Raw genomic sequence first — 21620 nt, 5'->3', positions numbered from 1 at the left:
GTTCGGTAAATCATGAAAGTTACATAGAACAATATGCTCAAGACACTGATTTTAAGGATGTATATGCAACTTTAAGTCATGGAAAGAAGATAGAAGAATTGGATTATTACATAAAGGACAAAGTATTATATCATTTGGGAAAGTTATGCACTCCACAAACTGAAAGAGTTAACATAATTCGAGAAGCACATACTTCTCTCATATCATGTCATTTTGGTGTAAATAAAATAGTTGCATAATTACAAACATTTTGCTATTGGCCACAAATGAATGAGACAGTTTCTGTATATATTAAAGGATGTACTATGTGTGCTACAAGCAAGCCAAGTAATAGAAAATTAGACTTGTATACTCCATTTCCAATTCCTTCTCATCCTTGGGAAAGTGTTTCCATGGATTTTGTTGGGGGATTGCCAAAGTTTAGAAAGGGTCATGATTATTTGTATTTAGTTGTGGATAGGTTCAGTAAAATGTTTAGTTTGACACCATGTAATAAACAAGTCACAGTTGAACAAAATGCAAAGTTGTTCTTTCAAATGTATGGGTTCATTTTGGGTTACCCACTTCTATTTTATTCGATCGAGATTCTCGATTTGTGAAAATTTTTGGTCAAGTCTATGGGAGTTAATGTACACAAGGTCAAATAAGAGCACGAAATTTCATCCACAAACAGATGGTCAGACAGAAGTGGTCAATAGGAAAGTGATACAGTTGCTTCAAGGATATTGCAGCAAGCATCCCAAAATTTGGGATGAGCATTTGTGTTATGTGTAGCATGCTTACAACCATGTGAAACATTCCTCTATTTAGAGATCTCCTTTTGAGACTTGTTTTGGTTTTACACCAAAGTCTCCCTTGGATTTTGTCTTCAGTAAAGACATAGAAGTTGATGGACATAGTGACGTGGATAAAGCAACTAAGTTCATTGAAAAAATCCAGGAAGTTCATCAGGCAGTACAGGAATAGTTGGAAAGAAGTCAAGCAAAGTATAAAGCATGGCATGACAAGCATTGAGTTGAGCGTTACAAATAAAATATATATAAATAATATAAATATAAGTAATGAGGATAATTGTAATAATGATTAGTTAATAATAATTAGTAATTAGGTTGAAGAGGCATGTATAAATAGGACATGACTCTCCATGAAGAGACACTTTCTTGATATATAAGCAAGCCTCTTGTTCTCATTGCAAATGATTCATTCTTATTCATATATTTAATATAATATTTATATTCTCAATGGATAACTTCATATTCCAAGTCTTCTGGAGTAATTAATTTATAGAAAGAACTAAATGTTCGCTTGATTTGGTAGAAAGCAGTTGATCCTTTGGCTGCTTAACTACTGCACAGAGCTCGTTCTTCAGTCACCAACCCTTGGCGATCAATCGTCATGAAACTTTTTGTTGTCATACTTGAAGTGTTTTGCTACACATTGGGAGATTCTCCATTTTTCAGGTGTTTGGCCATTTGTTAACAAAAAATATATATAAATATATATATAACAAAAAATATATATAAAACAAAAAAAGGGGAGCATATTAATTTCAGTGGTAGCGGCATTTTCAACTTACCACTCTGAGAAAAACACACCACTGTCCACAATCAACAGTTCAGACAGCCACTAGTCGCAATAGGATCCACGACAACCAAATTCAACAATATCTTTTTCCGCTGACGTAGTCCACCTCGTCCTCAAAATTATCGTCGCCATTAAATTTTTGCAGTCGTGTCATTGCCACTACCAATAGTAAGTTTAATCTTTGACTGTCATTGCCACTGCCACCGCTTCATCTGGTGTTGTTGCATTGCCACCTTGCAAGATAACGCCCATGTTTTTCATCACATCCATATCCATAACCATCTATTGCACCCACTGTCGGAGCCTTGATTCCCATCCGCAGTGCTCAACAAACAGACACGCTGTCACAACATCAGCGACTGAACCGTTGTCCTCTACTCGACTCCCTTCAGCTACTGCCATTTTCCACTCAAACACCACTCACGTTGTCGCTCGAGCCACATCAACACAATCACAACCACTTGCGGCTAGCTAACTGTTGTCATCATAGTGTTGCCACCAGTGCCTACTCCATCGCTCTGCAAAGACATCCTTACAAATTTCCATCACTGATTTTCATTACATAAATTCGCACCTATGTGAAGCTCAGACCCTCTTGAAGTGCATAAACACAGATCTGTAGGGTATTCCAAGTCTGTTGGTGCAATAAAAAATTGAACAGTCGCTCAAATTGTTTGGTGAGCATCGTGACCCAGTCATATGAAAAGACGTGACCTTTTTATTAAGTGTGGTGACATCATAAAAGTTGATATTAAGTGTGACCTTTATATTTATTAAGTGTGGTGACATCATAAAAATTTATAATAAGTGGGACTTTTATATTAAGTGGGGTGACATTAAAAAAGTTATCAAGGGAGTAATTAATTATATAAAAAAAGGGACCAATTTATTATTAAAAAAAAATAAGTGAAACTATTATTATTATAAGATAATAAAGTTATTTTGAAAAGGGGTCTTAATATAAAGAAAGACATACATACATAGAGGGCAACAATATACAGGAGTATTTTTTTTAATAAAAGGGCATTAAGTTTTTAACAATCCACATTAAAGGAGAATATTTGAAAAATATATATAGAAATAAGGGATATTTTATAATAAAAATAGCTCAAGTTGACATATTGTTTACGTAAAAACATCAATGCAAAATGGAAACTAGTGAGGGAAGATTTCCTAAAACCTTTAGTAAATGTGTTGACATACTATTTAAAATCAAAGGATCACTCGCAGGAAGAGATATCATAATCTCTATCAATCTAACTGAAAGAAGTAATTATGTTAGTCCTGAATGTGCTAACTAATTGGTGATCCCTGAATCAAATATAGTTGAAACAATTTTTTTTGACACATGTGACAAACGATATGACATAAGCAATCTACAACTAAGTATTGGAGATTATACTTTTACCTCACAATTCACCATGAAAACCTTATTTTTTGATGATAGTGTCATTGTTTTGGGCTCACCCTAGATGGAAACTCTAGGGTCCTTTATTCTAAATACAAAAAAAGAAGTTTTTGACATTTTCCCACAAGAAGAAGAAAATAACACTCCAAAATAATACACTGAAACCAAATTCAGTAACACTAGAAGATATATTAGATATTCCAAAAGAAATTTATCAAGAAGGTAAAAAAGTATTACAAAATATTGAAAATGAAATTGACAAAATCATTGTTGACAAAAATGAAGAAGTTTCTCGACTTAAAAACCAAAGTGAAAATTACTGACGCAAATTAAGAAACTTAAGAAGGATAAGAAGTCATTAGAAAAAAAGGTACAACAACTTATCGAGAAGGAAGTATCAAATGTAGGAATTAAAGTTGAGGACAAAACAAAAGATACTGATCCAGTGAATGTCACAACTCAGGAAGAAAACAAGAAAGTTGAAGAAAAGACATGCTTGGATGTTGAAGTTTGGATGATAAACACCCCAAGTGAAGGTTTGGTAATGAAATCAACAACATCGTCCCCCGAAGTAAATCAAAAAAATTCCACACACTTAACAATGAAGTGTCAAACAAAAAAGGGTCCATATCGACATCTGAATCACAAGAGTATACAAATCAACCAAGCTACTTATCAAGACCACTAAGAATTGAAACAACAAACTGATGTTCCAGATAATAGTGATGTAACCTCAATCCAATCTTATGCTAACAAGTCGTTAGATCACAATACTACACAGAAGATTAATCTAGGATGGTCTCATCCCTTCTCAGTGCGACAATTGTGTTTGTCACTTAGAAGATCATATCAGCTTGTATCAACGAAGATGATTGTTCCGAGAGAGAAAGTCATTTGAAGCCAAGAAAGAGATCAAGCCTTTTTCATCGACAAGCTTTGAGGACAAAGATTTTTGAGGAAGAAGGCAATGTTACAAATAAAATATATATAAATAATATAAATATGAGTAATGAGGATAATTGTAATAATGATTAGTTCATAATAATTAGTAATTAGGTTGAAGAGGCATGTCTAAATAGGACATGACTCTCCATGAAGAGAAACTTGCTTGATATATAAGCAAGCCTCTCGTTCTCATTGTAAATAATTCATTCTTATTCATATATTTAATATAATATTTATATCCTCAATGGATAACTTAATATTTCAAGTCTTCTGGAGTAATTAATTTATAGAAGGAACTTTGTTCGCTTCATTGAGCATAGTTTTCAAGTTGGTGATAAAGTTTGGTTGTAAATCAACAAAGAAAGATTGCAAGGGGAAGGTAAAAAGTTGAAACCAATTAGATATGGTCCTTTCAAAATACTTGATAAAATTGGTGAAAATGCTTTCCGCCTAGATCTACCAGCTTATATGCAAATCTGTTCTATCGTAATGTTGAAAAATTGCGATTGTATGAACCTTCATTAATTGAAGATCCCAAAGAGTAAGGTCAGCTACCTTCCATCGAAGATCTTTTGCCCAAGTATCTCAATGAGCTACAAAAGGACATAGTTATTGATAGGAGGATAAGGACTTCACGAAGGGGAAACATTGAGTATCTTTGAGTTGGACTCAAAGGTACAAATCCAAGTAAGGCATGATGGATAGAAATTGGAAAAGTGGGAAACTTTATCCTCACTTACTCGATAACTAAAACCAACTTTTGGTGGTCCAAAAGCTTCCAGTGGGGAGGAGTGATCCAAAATGCATTCATTTTTGCCTCCAAATCAATGTCTTCAAACTTAATTAAATGTAGGATTAAGTTGAAGTTCTTGATGAGACAATTCCAACGGTGTGAATGGCGTGAAAATCCAAGTTCGGATGAAGAAGTTAAGGCCATTCAAAGTTTTAGGCAAACTAGGGCAAGAAAGGTCAAAAAGTCAAAGTAAAAGAAAGTCAAAGTCAAACTAGTCAATGGTCAATAGTCAACTCTGATGTCAGGAGGACACATGTCATCCCAGGAATGCGCCACATGTTCGTGATGATGTCAGCAAGGAGGGTGACATGGCAGTTTATGGTTGGTGCATATGGACCAACCCACTACTGACATGCGGTAGCCCGGATTTGCCCAATATTGTTATGCAAATCCAAAAATTTGGGGGTCAGGGAGGATCGAATCCCTGACCTCCTAGAACAAAAATGACTTCACTGGATTTCATGCATCGATTGGGCTATGGATGGATATTGCATACGTATATAGCATAGATATTTAAATTGTTGTGTTGGTTTGGGTATGCTGGAAAAAGGGCTGGACGATCAGGTCAACCCCAAACTGCCAATCCCTTAGCATTAAATGTTGTATTGTAAACAACGGGAGTTGAAACAAATGTCATGTGGTAAACCATATACGATATATATTATATCGTAAACCATATCCAAACTTTAATGCTATATCCATATCACATATATGATATATATTATATGCGATGTAAAATGCGGAAGTGTCGGGCAGGGGTTTCGACTCGCCGACCTTCCCATTACAAATACTAATGTCTTCACACTATTCCCCTAACCAACATATCAAATGATCAGACATGATAATAGAGTCAAACCACTTTTTAATTGAACCAAATGCAGGTTTAGTCCCCGAGGAGCGTGCAGGTTCGCAAAGGCGGATTTGACACGCAGAGGTGGTTTTCATAGCGCAAAATTGGTTTTGCGTAGTTGATAAGTAGTTTTTCCTCAAGTAAAGGTGGTTTTTTACTTTCATTTGGGAGAGTGGTAATCTCTAATTTTCATACTGTGGGGCAATTGTTTTCATCTCCTTTGGAAAGCTTGTGATATTTCCTATCCTAACAATTTCAAAGTGCCTTCGAAGTGGATTATGCAATCCACTTGTCTCTGATTGTAAAGTTCCACTAAATTGGGGTCTTCTACAAGAATAACATGAGTTTATGTGAGGATGGATGGGTTTGGGTGCTTAGCCTTGATCCATAGTGGCTCTCTCAGCTCCCCATCCATTTTTTTATTTACCTCTTCAACCTTGATTTACTCATGCCTTAGCTAGGATTCTAGGGCCAAAAATTGTGAATCCCCCAAATATGGGTTTGGGTCACTTATATTTATATATGTAAGAACAAGGTTGTGAAGTTAAAATTAAACAACCTTGGCTTTGTCCTTCATAGTACATTGTAAGAAAAAAACATTGAATTCTCTATTTTCTTGCAAAGGGATTTTCCCTTTCTGTGCAATTTGGTTGATTTGGAATCAAAATCATTTTTCTTTCAAAAATAATCAGTAAACCTTTGAAGGCTTCCTACAATGTGGCAGTCCCTAAAGTTGTTTCCGAGGGTGCAATCTAAGAGTCCTTTTCTTGTAGCAACCTTTGGCTTGTGTAATTTGATTCTTAACTATTTTTTTTCTTTATAAAGATGTTCCATCCTATTTTCTTCATCTATCCTTAAGAAGACCATTTATTGCCTCATTTTATTCATTTCATCCTCCACTTTAGCAATATCAGCTACTCCTTTGGCTTGGACTATTCTCTTCCATCAATGGGTTTCTAATTTTTCTTTATCCACGTTAAGTAGTAACTAGGTAACTAGATGATTAGGAATCACTCTTCCTAATGTTCCTGAAGGAGGAGGATAAAATATTAATGGCCAAGGAAGAAAGGAAGGGGGCTTCCTTTACTGTTTGGTTTCTTTTTTAGTTTTATGCAATTCTACATTTTATTCTTGTAGTAGGACAACCTATTCCTATAGATGGGAAACCTATTCCTATAGATAGGTAGCCTATTCCTATAGATGGGAAACCTACCCTTGTGATTGTACTTTTTGGTTTGTTTCTTTAGGGGGTGCTTGCCTTTCTTCTAGCCATGCATCTAGTTCTTGTAACTCTTGCTCTTTTACATCTTCTAGCCTTTTTTAATGGACTAGGGGTTTCCTCAATAGTAATAGGGGTAGAAGAAGGGGGTTTTGGATTTCCACTATACCTTATCCTACTGCTTTTCCTTCTAGTTTACATAATTTTTTGAGCATGCCTACTTGCACTTGGTTTGGTGGGAGTGATAAGGTTTGCTAGTGTTGATGTAATCTCATTCTCTTCCTCCTCTAGGGTTTCTTTATTTTTTTTTTGTAGGGGGCTAGCTACTTCCTTCCCTTTCATTTTATTGGTTGAACTCTTATAACTTTTTTTAAACTCTTCTTATGCCTCTAGAAAAGATTATCTATCCATTTCCACAAATTCCATCTAGGGGATGGGTTTTTGAAGGTTTTCAAATGGCTATGTTACTATTAACTTAAATAGGTCATGGCGGGCCACATAATTATGTTTTCCTTCTTTTAACTTGTTGTACATTTCATTAAGAGATTAAATAAGGAAGTATGGAATACCAGAAATCTCACAAGTTTGAAGGTGATTCTGGAATTTTAGCAGATAGAGCAGCCTGAGTTCGTAGGCATGCACTATGCTCAACCTACCCTAATAGGAAATGTATGTGGGATTATGGTAGGTCATCCCAAGGGTAAGGCATAATCACCCTTATAATTCCATTTGTATCCTCATCAATTTTCTCATTGGGGAGGAATAATCTTCTCTTAGCATTAATGACCTCTTGACTCTCTTCTTTGTTCCATTGTATCCCCCTAGGGAGTGTGGTGGCTCTACTAATGGTATCTTCTTTAACATGGATCACTAGTCCCTTGACTGCAGTGATCAATTCTTAGTCTTCAAGGTTTTGAAATTTCATTGCAATTTCCAAGGCAACCTCATCATCGAACTCTGTGTGTTTTTCAAAGAAACCTAACCATTGACAATTTTCAAGGATAACAACAACCTTATGATTCTAATGAATTCTAGTGTTATTAGTTGTATATAATTTGTTAAAGTCATCCCCATGGTGTATGAAATAGTTTGCGAAGCTCTTGGGTTTAATTTAAAATAATTGGACAAGTTTTTAGGTAGGGGAAAACAATGTTCTTGTGCTTCTACATGATAGAGAGTTTTTTGTGGTAGCAGTGGGCTTTGTTATTCTATAATTTGTAAAAATACACAACCTCAAATAAAGTTACAAAAAAAACATGAATTATCCTTATATCTCCACAACCATACCATGAAATTTGTATGGAGACTAATACAAAAAAATTGATGGACCATTCCTCTTCCCTCAATTCACAAATATGGAACAAAAGCTCTGAAGAATGGATTGATAGTTTTCAAAAATTATGTAACAGGCTTGGTGCCATATGTAAGAAAGGTTATTGAAAGAATGAGAAAAATAACCTCTTTCAACATGCATGGGGGTATTTGTGAGTGATTTCAATGACACTATGTGATCTTGTAGCAAACCGTGTATCTTTTGTAGCTGCATATGTCCATGTCCTATAGCTCTATAATTTTGAGTTTGATAACTTGTTGCTTCCACCTATGGTGATGGAAAATTTTTCATGGGATTTTTAATGCTTTTTTACATTCACAATATTAAATGGAAATAGGTGGTGAGCTTGAGATGAGTACTTTTGGATTAAGTGGAGATGATTTTGGGTGGTGTAGAAGGAAGGCTTAATATTGTTATAGCATCATTTATAACCCTTGTATACTTGATGCTCTGAGTCATGGCCTTGGGCAACCATTTCCCTTCAAAATTGGTCCATTTAATAAAAAATATTATTTTTAATTCCACATGTGGGTTCATCTATACCCAAGCCATGTACACACTCAGGTTCACATATACCCAACCCTAGTATATAATTTGAAATATTAAAAAATATTATTTTAAATTCCATACGTGACTCTGCCCTTCAAAAGATGCATGCACATGCAAGCCCAACTATACCCAACCCACTTATATGATTTAAAATATGAATAAAATACAAAATCCCTATTTTTTGGGTAGGGTTTATGGGTTACATTGGAATCCTACCTACATGAGCCTATGGCCTAACTGTATCCCAAATGAAATAAATATTTTTAGGTGATATAAATACACCTCATGGGGAAGGCCTAAAGGGAGAGAAAGATAGGATATTGACATTATATCCAAGTAGTCCTTGATCAAGTTAGTTTATCCCTGTGCCTTCTGCACTCCCAACTATAGGAAACCTTTGTTTCCTCATAAAGATGTCCATCTCCTTTATATGGCATCCATATGTATGCATTTGAAAGAGGATTATCGAGGCTTGAGCTGGATGGATTCGGAGGAAGGTTTCGCTTGGAGCCATGGACGAACTAGGTTTTATTATTCCACATTCTTTTGTAGTCATAAATATAGAAGCTTTGTGTTGTTCCCGCTGTTATGATCTTAATGCTTTAATTCATTTCATAATATAATGATGTATGATTTCATGTTTTATATTTATATGATTATATGATCTAACATAGATATTGTGAACATGATTTGAACTACTGCTAGTATATACGATTTTATTGAGTGAGTTGTAGGTTTTGAAGCATTGGAGGAAGTAGAGGGTTTGGACCCTATGGGAATGACATAAAACGTAGGACCTTTGAGTACTATCTCTTCTTCCTACTTTAGTAGTTTAAGTATTAGGAATTATTTCTTGCTTGCTTCTTGATGGTGTATGCCCTTCGATCTATTGGGGTGCTCAACCCATACTCTAGGGTGTATTATTCCTGTAACAAGAATACTGCAAGCTGGCCCACTGACCCTTGAAAAACTTCATGTAACCCATGCATCCACACCATTTGATCATTAGTAGTTGAAAACAACCACCTTTTTGAAATATAGTCGATTTTTCTCATTCTTTTCCCCACATGTGGTAACAAGTTTAGACAAAGTGGAGTTGACTACCAAACTGTTTGAGGCTTCTTCTAGTATGGTTGGCTATTAAATCATTCACCTTTTTCACAAACAAAATTTTCTTATGCTTCAAATGAATTCACATGGTGAGTGTTAGATATTTTCATACCTAATTCTTACCTTTCATGGCTCTTGAGTGTGCTATTTGTTCATTTGTAGGTGTCTTCAAGGTGTTGTTGGTGAGAAAACAATCCTATAACAACTTATATGGATTCCTGTAGCTGCTCGGGCACCATTTTTTGAAAGACGGAGTGAGTGTATTACTAATGCTACTAATATGGATTTGTTGACTTTTGCTAGAGGATGTTGCCTTCTTCAGTAGTGTTTCTGCTATTTTTGAACTTGAACCTGCATGATTTTTGCAGGCTACTATAGGACTGTGTTGTCTCTTGTAGTAGTCATAGAGGTCCCTCATGCTTACTAAAATACCCTTATGAAGTAGTAGGGAGACTTGATAATTCATGTAAAAGCAAATGATGTTGATGGAGAGGGCTTCTTTTGTGGCTGCAATGGAAAAATGAAGAAACTTAGATGTTGTAGGATAAAAGGTGGTCATTAGTGGGGGAGAAAGTAGTTAATGAAGTATGGTGATGAAAGGGTTAAATACTAGGGTGATTTAGGTGTATTTATCTAGCTTAGATTCCAAAAATTTCCTCAGATTGTAGATTTTTCACAAAATTGGGTCTTCCTGTAGCATTACAGGACTTTCTTGTAGCAGGTTAGGGAAGTTGAAAAAAATTAATGGGAAGGAGCTGGTGATGGAGGTTTGATGTTGTGGATGATAGAAAGTGAGAAATAGTGTAGGCATTACAACTTTTCCCTCTTGGAATGCTTGAGCCTATGCCTTGGGTAAACTTTGTGGGTTGAATTGTTCAACCTGTCTTGCTATTTTTTCCTATGGTACCTTCACATGAATCAAGGTGAGACAAATAGTTTTCTTCTTTTCTCTTTTCTCAATTTTCTTTTTTTTTTTCTCTTTTTATTTTTTCCTTTTGAGGCTTATTGGTTGCCTCATGGAGGTTTTCATCCAATGAGCCTACGCAAGGTACCTTGAAGAAGTTTTTCACCTAGAGCTCCTATTTTTTTTTTCATTCTTAGATTTTGCCTCTTAGAGGTTTTTAGCTAGTGAGTGCCTTAAAGGAGGTTTCGCTTGAGGTCATTTTATTTTTATTTTTATTTATTTTTTGTTGGTAAGGGTATGAATAGATTGGGATATATGATTCTCTCAATTAGATTAAGTTTCTTAATTACTAAATTAGTAAACTCAACCTTGGAGAGGGGCTTCTTGTATATTTTGAATTGATATCCATTTACTAAAAGTGGAACTTGTTCCCCATTTATAGTCCTAATTTTGACTAAGCCATTATCATAACACTTCTCAACTAGATAAGGCCCCAACCATTTGGTCATGAGATTACCATTGAAATACCTAAACCTAGAGTTATATAGGAGGGCCTAATCACCCTCTTGGAAGGCTATGGTTTTAATGTGCTTGTCATGATAAAATTTTCTTTGCAACTGGAATACTTCAGTGTGAAATAAGGCCTAAATTTTGTACTCATATAGTGCATTCAATTGTTGCAACCTATTAGCCTATGCTTTATTTACATCAATGTCAAGTTGGGGTGCCATCCTCAAGATGTGTACTCAAATTCTACCCAAAATAAGTCCCTCTTACTATAGACTAAATCATTAGGGTGAAACCATTGGTGGTTTTGCAAGTGGTGTTGTAGGCCCAAATGGACTCAACAAGTCTTTTTGCTTAGTCCTTTTTACTGTTGATGATCACTTCGGTGAGAGTGCTCTCTAATGTTCCATTGGTGACTTCCACTTGCCCATTTTATTGGGGTAATATGGATTGGAATAATGATGTCGAATGTGGTGTTGCTTCATTATCTCTTTGATCAGATTGGAGGTGAACTAGGAGCCTTGTTCTATCACCAATTCTCTTAAAAAACCAAACTTGTAGAAGATATTCCCCCCTTAAAAACTTAGCCACTTTTTGTTTTGTTGTTGCCTTCACTACCTTCACTTCATCCCACTCAGTTAGGTAGTCCATGCATACAATGATATAATTCTTCTCCTTGGATGGGGGATTAATAGGACCAATGAAGTCCATGCCCCACTTATGAAATGGCCCAAAAGACACTTGAGGTTACAAGGGAATCTAGTCCTTTAAAATAGGTTTTCCCATCCTTTGGCACTCATCACATTATTAAATATATCTCTAGGTACCCTTGTGAAGGGTTGAATGAAAGTATCCTTCTTGTAGGACTCTTTAAGTTGTCATATTTATAACAAAATTTCCCCCACAAGGTCCATCATGACAAGCTAAGAGGATGCTATAAAATTCATCCTTTCACACACATCTTCTTAGAATTTGATCAGATCACCAAGTGAAGAGGTCCCCCTAATCCAAGTGTGGGAGGAACGTTTTCTGACAATCTTACTTTTCTCCTTTGAAGATATGTGAGGAGGGAATTGGCCAGTAGCTAGGAAATTGGAAATGTTAGAGAACCATGGAGACAAAAGTGATATGGAAAAAATATGCTCATCTGGGAGCTAGTCATATATCACTTCTTCATCTGTAGACAAGTTTAGTCTAGATAGAAAATATGCAACGACATTCTCCTTCGCAGGTTTGTCAAAAATAGTAAAGTCAAATTGATGCAAAAATAATAGCCATGTAATTATATGCGCATTCACATATGGTTTATTCATTAATTACTTGATTGTTGGATGGTCATTATGCATAAATACTTGATAACTAATGATGCAATGTCTAAATTTGTTTAAAAATCTACAATGACAAGAAGCTCTTTTTCATTTACTATATAGTTTAATTCATCCTTTTGTGTATATATATATATTATATATATATATATATATATATATATATATATATATATATATATATATATATAGCTATATATATTTATAATGAAATAAGCTTTGTAGGGGATTTTACCTTCAAATTTTTTGAGAGCTATGTAAAATTGTTAAAAAATAATAACCATTTAATTATGTGAGCATTCACATTTGGTTTATTCATTAAGTTCTTGATTTCTACATGGTCAGTGTACATGAAAACTTGATAAATAATGATGTTATGTATGAATTTGTTTAAACAATGTACAATGGAAAGGAGCTATTTTTTAGTTATTGTATAGTTTAATTCAACCTTGGATATTTATTTGCTAATGAAAAAATTTTCATAGGGGATTTTACCTTCAAATTGTCTTAGAGCTACTCTAATCGCCCTGCCTGATGCATATACATGGATATGAAAGGATTGAGTCCAATTTGGACCTCTGGGGATAAGTGTTATCATTAGTTTTTCTTTGATACCGTCAAATTCTTTTTGAATTAATCCGTTCAACAGAACTTGACATCTTTGGTTAGTAATGAAAATAAAGGAGAAGCAATTTTACTAAAATATTTTATGAATCTTTGGTAATATCCAACAATGCCTAAGAAAATTTTAATATCTTTCTTCTTTTAATGAACATGAACATTTTTTATGATGGCTATTTTATTAGGGTCCACTTAGATTCCTTTTGAAGAGACGAAATTCCCTAAAACAATTCCCTCATTCATTAGAAATAGACACTTCTCATGGACTAGGGAGAGGTTCATCTCTTCACAACTTTTCAAGATCTAGATAAGGTTTGAGAGATCCTATTGGAAACCATCCCCATAGGATGTGAATTAATCCATGTATATTTACATTGAATCATGCACAAGATTAGAGAATATACTCATCACAACCCTTTTGGAAGGTGGAAGGGGTATTACATAGGCTAAATGGGAGAACTATGTAAGAAAAAATGCCCTATGCACATGTGAAGGAGTCTTATCTTCATCATCAATATTGATCTAAATTTGGTTTTACCCATTGAATCCATCTAAAAAGGAGAATTTTTTTGTCCCTGCAAGGACATTAAGGACCTGGTTAATGAAAGGCAAGCCAGAATGATCCTTCCTGGTTGCTTTGTTGAGTTATTTGTAGTCAACACATATTCTCCAATTTCCATTTTTCATAGGAACAATGAATAGGGTATACATAATGGCAGAAGTGTCCTTAGACACGTAATTTTATTAATCAGAAAAAAACAATTACATAATTGATTTTGCAAGAGTTTACACCCGAACAACACAAACACTCTTGCAATGAGCTATATATAAGCTCCATGTCCTAACTACCTCTAATTATGGATCACTTATTAAATAACAAGTGTCCATTTACAATAAATGCTATTCAAACCAAATAGCTAACTAATCTCCTAAAATAGAACCTAAGATACGACACATTTGGAGAGTCATATCTAGTTACAAAAATATGATAATTCTAAAAGTCTCCATTAAATAATTAAACATTCTAGAATAATAATTATTAATTTAATATCTTAAATTAATAATTATTTTATTCTAATTTTATAACCTATGATAAAATTGTATTTTTGGATCATCTAACATTCCCCCCTATGATCCAAAGATACATGACAACAGATACCAAGTTCATCCCTGAACTTAGTAAATTTTATTCGGCCAAGCAGTTTCGTGAAAATTTCGGAGATCTGATCTTCGGAAGGACAATAAACTGACTTGAGGACATCTTTGGCAATGAGAGATCTGATATGATGATACTTGGTGTCCACATGCTTTGTCTTTGAATGAAAAACTAGGTTCTTGGCAAGTTTGATGGCTGACTGGCTGTCAATGAATAACGATGTAGCTTCTGCCTAAGAAATGCCCAAGTCCTGCAAAATTCGGCGCAACCAAACAATTTCACATGCTGGTTCCCATGCTGAAATGTACTCTACTTCTGCTGAAGAAGTGGCCACTGTAGCTTGTTTCTTACAACTCCAAGATATTGCTGCTGACCCCATGTTCATTAAATAACCTGATGTTGATGCTCGATCATCAATACTCCCAGCAAAGTTGGCATCAGAATATCCACCAAGTACAAAATTTTTAGTCTTTGTGTAAAGAAGACCAAAATCTTTTGTTCCTTGGATATATCAAAGAACTCTTTTGGCTGCATTCCAATGGCTGTCTCGTGGTTCCTGCATAAAACGTGAAAGAATACTGACTGCATAAGATAGATCAGGACGAGTATTTGTCAAATAAATCAAGCTACCAATCAACTGTCTGTAAGTTGTACTGTCCACCTTTTCCCCCCCTTCAAATTTTGAAAGTTTCAAGTTTTGCTCCATGGGGGTAAGAACGGGCTTGCAATCCTGCATGCTAAAACGCTGAAGAACCTCTGCTGCATACTTACTCTGAGAAATGAAAATATGATGTGGATGTTGGAAGACTTCAACTCCAAGATAGTAGTGAATTAATCCCAAATCTGTCATCTTAAAACCTGCATGTAACTCCTTTTTCACCTGTGCAATATGATCATCATGGCTGCCAGTAATGATCAAATCATCTACATACATAACAAGAATTACCAGATATTTTCCCTGTTGTCGCACATACAAAGTATCATCAGATTCACTTCGTTGAAAACCAACTTTCTTAAGGTATTCATCCATCTTTGCATACCAAGCTCGGGGAGCTTGTTTTAATCCATATAAAGCCTTGATCAATTTGCAGACTTTATGTTCTTGTCCTTCAACTTCAAAACCTGGTGGTTGGGTCATATACACTTCCTCCTGTAAATCCCCATTGAGAAAAGCACTTTTCACATCCATTTGATGAACTTTCCATCCTTTTTGAGTGGCCAATGCAAGTGTTAATCGGATGGTGTTCCATTTAGCTGTAGGAGCAAAAGTTTCCTCATAATCAATGCCTTCCTGCTGCGCAAAACCTTTTGCGACAAGTCGAGCTTTATACTTTTCAAGTTCTCCCTTTTGATTATACTTAATTCTGTAAACCCATTTGCATCCTATGGGTTTAACATTTTCTGGACAATCAACAAGTTTCCAAGTGTTATTATCAATTACTGCTTGATATTCTTCAACCATAGCCTATTGCCATTCTTTATGTTTTACTGCTTCTTTGTATGTGGAAGGTTCAGTAAAATCATTTGCTATCAAGGCAAAATTGCCTTCATTTCTATGTGCCCTTCGGGTGCCTGTTTTATTCTGCTCATCGGGCTTTACATCTTTCAAAAGTTGAACTGCCCATTTTGGTAGTTGGTGCTCACTTGTTTGTGCTTCTGTAAAGTCTCCATCATTGTAAAGAGGATTAATATAAACTGATGTTTGTCGTTCAGGTGAAGAATGTGGAGAATCATTGTCAGAAGAACTGCTGCTGCTTGGAGATGCGGATGAACTGCTAGAAGACCCAGATGATGTTGTTGATGTAAATGGACTGGATGACTCATCTTCAGAGGAAGGAAAATCAAGTTCATACCAATTTGGTGAAGTTGGTTGACTTTGCATTTTTCCATTTCTTTTACTTCCCTTAGTTTCTAACTTGTGAAGAAGATTTTCAATTTCTTCAGCACTCTTACTCTCTGTTTCATCAAAAATGACATCCCTGCTCACAATGAATTTTCCATTGGTCAAAAGACGATACCCTTTCTTCTCATCAGAATAGCCAATCATTGTGCATTTTAAACTTCTTGAGTCAAGCTTAGTTCGTTTTTCTTTCAGAAATAAGTTTTGAATTCATTTGAAGTGAATTCTCCCCCATTATCTGTCCCGAGTACCTATCTTTTATTTGACTTCATTTTCAACAAGTTGGCGAAAAATTTTAAACTTATCAAATGCTTCTGACTTGTTCTTCAAGAAGTAAACCCAAGTCATTCTACTGAAATCATTAATGAATAGTAAGAAATATTTGCAACCACCAAATGAAGTTTGTAGTGGACCACAAACATCACCGTGAACTAGTTGTAGCCACCTGTTTGCATGCCATGAACTTGTTGGAAAACTTTCTCGACTTTGTTTGCCATAAATGCAAGCTTCACATTTTGCATTTTCCCTTTTGAATGTGGGAAGTCCTTTAACCATTCCTTGTTTCTGCAATTGAGGAAGACTCTCAAAATTCAAATGTCCATATCTTACATTCCATAGTATTATAGGTGAAATACCTGTAGTCACTGCCCCTACAAAATCAAAATGCCTTGGAATAACTGTCCCTTTCATCTGTAACAATTTTCCATCTTCATAACCTGTCATGACTGTTTTCAGGTTATGTTTCACTGAATTAATCTTCACTAAACCATCTTCCATAATCACCTGATGTCTCGCTTGTCGAATCGTGACTAAAGAGAGCAAATTTTTCTTAAAACTGGGTACATACCATACATTGGAAATCATTTTTTCTCCAATGCCAGGGAGAAAAACTTTTACTACTCCTTTTCCATAAGGAGTATGTTTTGTATCATTAGCAAGAAAAGTGGAATTAAGTTGGCAATCTTGAAAATTCCAAAAAAAATCACGTCGACAAGTCATGTGTTGAGTTGCCCCGGAATCCAAGATCCAGGCATCTTCATAGTCACTTCTAAGATGGGATGAAAGTTGTGATGCTGGTGAGGAAGTAAAAACATATTCAGAGTTATCCTCATCTTGATCATTTGCAAATTGCGCTGAATGCTGCTGAAACTTGGGAATTTTATTAAGTGATGTTCAAAAATATTCAACATAATGGCCAACTTTGTTACATCTTCGACACACAATTTGACTTAAGTCTCTTCCTCTTCCTGAAGATTGTCCTCTACCTCTGCTTTGACTTCTATTTTGAGATTGTCCTCTACCTTGATTATTATATCCTTGTCCTTGAAAATTGCCTCTTCCTTGGTTGTTTCCTCTACCTTGAAAATCATTTCTTCCTCCTCTATTAAAATTGTTTTCTCTTCTTTGGCTTCGACCTCGATGATGTTCTGCTTGATTCTGATTCCATCTGCCTCTTCCTCGAGAACTATCTGCTGATGACTTACTAGTGCTGGCCTCTGTGAGAAAAACATCTTCACCAACTTTCTTCTTCTTCCCAAAATTTTTATCATGTTGATTTAACATTTCACAGAGTTCATCAAAGTTTAGTTTCTCTAATTTCCCAGTTACTTGTAGAGTCTCCAAAAAAAGGCGTGTAGGAAGAAGGAAGACCAGCAATTACAATTGTGACCATAAAGCTATCATCAATTGCGGGAAAACTAGCATTAATAATTTCTTGCCTAATATTCTTAAGTCTTGATATATATTCAAGAACATCACCGCCTTCAGTTAATTTTTGTTGCAACAATTTTAATTGTAGATCAACTTTCTTTGATTCAGGCTGAGTATCAAAGAGGTCTTTAAAAGCTTTCAAGGCAGACCATGCATCTATAGCATTTTCTATATGGACATACATTTCATCATTCATAGAAGATTTAATAAGAGCTAAGGCTTTAGCATTCATGATTTCCCATTTTTCTAGTGCAGCTGCATCTGTGGGTTTATTCGGCTTAACATCTCCATCACATATACCCTGCGATAATTCATTGTAAATGAGATTGCTTTCGATGAGTCGATGCCATGTTTTATAAGATTTTGTGCCTTCAAGTTTGTCGGAATCAGAAAACAAATTAATCAACTTAGACATTTTAGCGTTGAAGTGTCGCACCAAGAATCAGAACAGAAATGACAAGATAGTCAACACAACACACCACGCAAAAAAACACAATCTATCAGGGCTTGGCCTTGACCCTCGAATAGTCGTCAAAATAGGAGAAAATTGACTGAGCTTTGCACTTGGCTCTAGTCAATTTCTCAAATTTTTACCAGGCAACTTTCAAAATTTGGCTTTTTACAATGGTGCTTTTGCACAATATGGTAAAAAAGAAATTACCCCCCCTCAAAGTAAAATTACTTTGAGTTACAATGTGATGATCCCAAAGAACTTCTTAAAAACAAATTACCCAACACACCTTATCTCTCCAATTTACAAATTACAAATAAAACTCCTTATTACTCCAAAACATTTCAAAACATCACCCTTATTACTCCATGACAAGGCTTTTAAAAAAATACTTTTAAAAAGCTCACTCATCACTCTATTATAAAGCTTTAAAAAATACTTTTATAAAACTCACCTTATTTCTCCCCAAAAAAACTAATTATTACTCCCACTCACTTATCACTCCCAACAATATATATATTACATACACTATCCTTTATTAACCTTATTATCCCATTATAAACACCTTTACAAAACAATGTGATAAAACTCTCAAATCACTTTCTAAAAGTGATTTATAAAAAATGACGTGAAGATTTAATTTAAGTAAAATTTGGGAAAAGTAAGTAATATGAAATAATTATTTATGACCTGTGAGTGGAATGATTTTTGTTGGCTCCTTCACGGCTTTACAAAGTGGACTCTTCCTCTTTGGACAGCTCGAACAACACCACGCACCAATGTATCCTCCACACAACATACTCACGTATCTTTTGAATTCCTATACCTGTGTATCCATCCCTCTGTGTATCCGTCCTTCCATTGTTCGAATTTCGATTTTCAGATTAGCTAACCCTAATTTCAATGGGTAGGGCTGCAAATTCCAGTGATATTGCACCTAAATTCGATCACCAGTACAGCAATTCTGGAGGCCTTAGCTGGGCAGAGCAGTGGGATTGCAACGATGAATTTAGCTCTGATCACCGGTCTGTTGTTAAGAGCAACAGCAAATTGGGGGATTATAATACGAAGATGAAATCTGTAGCAAGCATAGGGTTTAAAAAGGTTAAATCTGCAGCAAGCATGGGGCTTAAAAAGGCAAAATCCGCGGTAAGCACAGGGACAAAAAAGGCCAAAGCGGGAACTTTAGCGGGTGTGCATTGGATAAAGATTCAGTACAGCAAAAGGTGGAGGAACCGCAACTCACGCAAGAGCAGATCTCTGACTTCAAATATTCAATCTGATTGAATGCCCGTTTTATGTGTACATTTGCAGTCTTTTTTGAAGTTCGGGTGTAAGGAAGAAGATTATGCACAACAACTCTTTCATGAGTAAGAAGGAGACGGTTACCTTCATAATCAGCGATGAATTGGAGATCTCTCCCGCTTCAACCATCACCAACATTAACTTGTTGAACAAACTCAAAGTCCAAAATCTCTCGGATCTGAAAGAGAGAAATGCAAGTGTTTGGTCCCGATGAGGCGTTGAGGCAGCTTTGGGCTTGTCTCGCTTCAACCACTCCTTTGGATCCCATCTTCGGTGGTGCGGCCTACACACGTATCACACTGGCTTTTAAAAATTCACACTGGTTTGCTCACGGTGGCTCTTTGCAGTGAAATTTGATTGGAGTGCTGGTCTCCAATTTCGAATCCTCATTCTTTGTTCAATTCCGTGGCCCTGGACAATCTTTTGCTGATCACTTCAATGGAGTTGAGTTTTCCACTATCTCATAGAGCTGGAATCTCCTCCTCAGATCAACTGCAACGTTACTGGAGCTCTGATACCACAATAATGGCAGAAGTGTCCTCAGACACGTAATTTTATTAATCAGAAAAAAACAATTACATAATTGATTTTTCAAGAGTTTACACCTAAACAACACAAACACTCTTGCAATGAGCTATATATAAGCTCCATGTCCTAACTACCTCTAATTATGGATCACTTATTAAATAACAAGTGTCCATTTACAATAAATGCTATTCAAACCAACTAGCTAACTAATCTCCTAAAATAGAGCCTAAGATACGACACATTTGGAGAGTCATATCTAGTTACAAAAATATGCTAATTCTAAAAGTCTCCATTAAATAATTAAACATTCTAGAATAATAATTATTAATTTAATATCTTAAATTAATAATTATTTTATTCTAATTTTATAACCTATGATAAAATTGTATTTTTGGATCATCTAACAATACACCAATTCATTATCTGATATTTGATAGATGAACCTTGCATCTAGTAATTTCTACAATTCCTCTTTCACAATATATTTCAATGTAGGGTTCATTCACCTTTGTGGTTTGTGAACACGTTTGTGATCCTCCTTGATATATATATGGTGAGTGAACAAAAATTTATGTATTCCTTTAATCCTATTATATTACCATTAAAATTCATCAATATGTTGTTTTAAGATAGTGAAAAATTGGTTTTATTGATTAGCTGAAAGAAAGGGGTTGATTTTCAGTGTTTTAGAGGGGCTGATTTCTATTGTTTTTACATTAATTTTCTCAAAACCAATAGTCAAAACATATTCCCATCATATTCCTTAGGAATAAATATGCTTCCCTATAGATGATTCTTCTTTTAAGCCATCAATATTCATGGTAGTAAGATTTTGATTTTCAGAAATTTGTTAATCACATTATCTTCATTGATTTTCCTACTACTAATGGTGGATTCTATTGTACACATAGGGTATTATGATGAGATACAAGAGTCCTCTTATTATTATTCTTATTCCTCAACCCATGTAGGAATTCCATCGTCAACAATAGGTTGATTTGGTGGGTATAATATAAGCTATTTTCTTGATTTCCCATTGGTGATGGTCATGTTCCCATCCCTACAACTGATGTATGCATCAATAATGGCTAACAAGGGTATTCCTAAGATGAGTGAATATACATTGAACTTGGTCTTGGGCTAAAGGAAAAGGAATTTAGTGGGACACTCCCAGGAACAAATAGAGACCATTACATATTCTATGATACCTTTAGGTTCTATTGTGGATCTATAAACAAGCTGTAGCATAGTAGAGTTATTTCCCAGAGATCCCTAGAGGTTAAGTTTGAGCATGGTTTCCTTGGTAATGATTTTGATTGAAACTCCCAAACAAGTGAGAATGTTTGGAAATATAATTTCATCGATGTGCACATCTACTATGGGCCTCCCATGATCTAAGTACTTTGGGATGATTTCTCTCCC

The sequence above is a fragment of the Pinus tabuliformis genome, chromosome X (assembly GCF_031772625.1).
Source record: "Pinus tabuliformis cultivar Carrire ecotype Pingquan chromosome X, CPIR1, whole genome shotgun sequence".
Lineage (NCBI taxonomy): Eukaryota > Viridiplantae > Streptophyta > Pinopsida > Pinales > Pinaceae > Pinus > Pinus tabuliformis.
The sequence above is the reverse complement of the archived record's forward strand: the minus strand, read 5'-3'. Positions refer to the sequence as shown.